The sequence below is a fragment of the Puntigrus tetrazona genome, unplaced genomic scaffold, assembly GCF_018831695.1.
Source record: "Puntigrus tetrazona isolate hp1 unplaced genomic scaffold, ASM1883169v1 S000000401, whole genome shotgun sequence".
Lineage (NCBI taxonomy): Eukaryota > Metazoa > Chordata > Actinopteri > Cypriniformes > Cyprinidae > Puntigrus > Puntigrus tetrazona.
This window is the reverse complement of record NW_025048054.1, coordinates 595,001-597,500: the sequence shown is the minus strand read 5'-3', so window position 1 is coordinate 597,500 and position 2,500 is coordinate 595,001. Positions and strand designations below refer to the sequence as shown.

Sequence of the window (2,500 nt, the reverse complement as noted above, 5' to 3'; positions counted from 1 at the left end):
AAGGTCAGCTAATGCAGCTCAGACCGCAGACAGACCCAAACAAATACACACACAAAAAAGTAAGCCGTTTGAAAACCTTTGAAACCACAATAATGGTCACTTTTTTGGCGCTGCACGCATTTCGGTTTTCGCTGCATTTTCTTTCTTGCGTGCAGATGAGACGAATGTTGATCCGAGCTCATTATTCGGACTCTGACCTCTGACCTCCGAGCTCCGGGCGGGAAAGTCACCTCGGCGAAGGAATCTCACACGCCTCCGTTCTCCAGGAACATCAGAAGCTCGTTAAATTCTCCCAGAAGCCCTTGGGGTATGCAGATTCAGAGCACAAAGGCGCAGTGTTCGGCCGCGTTCACACGCACAATAACTCCATTAAACGGGTTATAGAGAGATACGAGCTTCATCAGCTCTCAGAACAGATGTAATGATGCACGTTTCTGGGAGTACTCAAACAATATTTAAATATTGTACATATTTATTTCCAGAAATGTAAACATTGTGTAAATAAGTGTTCGTGTACACTCAGCATATTAAACTAAAAACACATTTAAATGTAATATGAAAAAAAAAAAAAAAAAAAAAAATATATATATATATATATATACACACACACACATACATATATATATATATATATATATATATATATATATATATATATACATATACATACATATATATATATATATATATTAAATAATATTATTTTTATTTGTTTTAACATTAATAAATATTTATATTTTCAAATTAAACAACAATAAAACATTTATACAATAATTTAAAAACATTGTTTAATATTTAAAATAATAATAATAATGATACTATACAAAATAACTTTTTATATACTAATTAATATTACTTTGTAGTCACATATATAAATCAACTAAAAATATTTTTTAAAGACAGTTTTGGTGTTTAATATTTTATTAATATCAATCATTTTTTAAATAATGTATTGCTGCTATTATTAATAATGTGTTTTATATAATAACTATTATTATTTTGTAGTCACATATATAAAACATTTTAGCAATTTTCCAAATGATGCAGCCCTACAAACAAGCATTCAAGCCGTAAAAATATTAAAAATTATTAATATTAAACCAATAAATATTGAAATATTTTTTAGATGTAAAATAATATAAAAATAATACTATTGTTATTATTATTATTATTATTATTATTATTATTATTATTATTATTATTATTATTATTATTATTATTATTATTTTATTTACAATTATTATTTTTACATGATCACAGTTGGCCAAATTGTGCACACACACAGAAAAAGAGAGCATTAAAACAAACACACACACACATTTAAATGAATCATTTCAAGCCACAATGATTTCTGGGTTAACTTTGAGCTAATCTTCACATTGCCCACCTGCTCTTCTACTGCTGCATTGAAACAGATCACGTTTTCGCAGCGAGCGAACGCCGGCCTGCCCGCTGGGTTTAATTCAAACAAGAGCCAGACCACACAGACCAAATGAGGCTTTTAGAAATCCCACCCAAAACACACGTCGGGTCCCGTAATGGCTTTCTCTCGTTACGCCGCGGTGTAAATGACTCCCGTAGCCGTCGACACGCTCCCAGAGAAGCGCTTCTCAGACACGCGATACTCACGAGATCACAACACACACGCTTGGATCAGAGAGAGAGCAGAAGCCAGGAGGTCACCTCGGACCCAAGGACACACACTACAGCTCTGTTTATACTACAGTGACGACGAAGCTAGCGCCCCTCCACTGCCTTCAAAATACACGTTTATGTGTAGATAATGTGCAAAGAAAATTTTGAAAATTATTTTTTTTACGTGACACATATTGTGCATTAATGTATTTCATGTGTTGACTAATGCTGTCGAACAATTAAGAGCAATTAATTGCATCTAAAATACAAGTTTTTGTTTTTACTCACACACACACACACATATACATATACATATATATATATATATATATATATATATATATATATATATATATATATATATATATATATATATAAAAATAATATTTAAAACATAACAGCATAATGTTTATGTAAGCAAAAACTTTTATTTTGGATGCTATTAATCTTGATTAATCCTTTGACAGCACTGTTATAAACATTTTTTCTTATATATATATATATATATATATATATATATATATATATATATATATATATATATATGTATATGTATATATATATATATATATATGTATATATATGTATATATATATATATATATATATATATATATATATATATATATATATATATATATATATATATATATATATATATATATATATATATATATATATATATATATATATATATATATATATATATATATATATATATATATATATATATATATATATATATATATATATATATATATATATATATATATATATATATATATATATATATATATATATATATATATATATATATATATATATATGATGTGCACGACTTTCAAAACCCTTTGGAAAACATTGAT

The 2,500-nt window shown here is 26.8% G+C and overlaps 1 protein-coding gene across 2 annotated transcripts in view; it reads right to left on the bottom strand.

Annotated features, from left to right (window-relative positions):
* bmpr1bb (bone morphogenetic protein receptor, type IBb) overlaps nucleotides 1-2,500 on the bottom strand; it is a 71,534-nt gene that overhangs the window by 67,892 nt on the left and 1,142 nt on the right. The gene's annotated exons all lie outside the window — the stretch shown is intronic.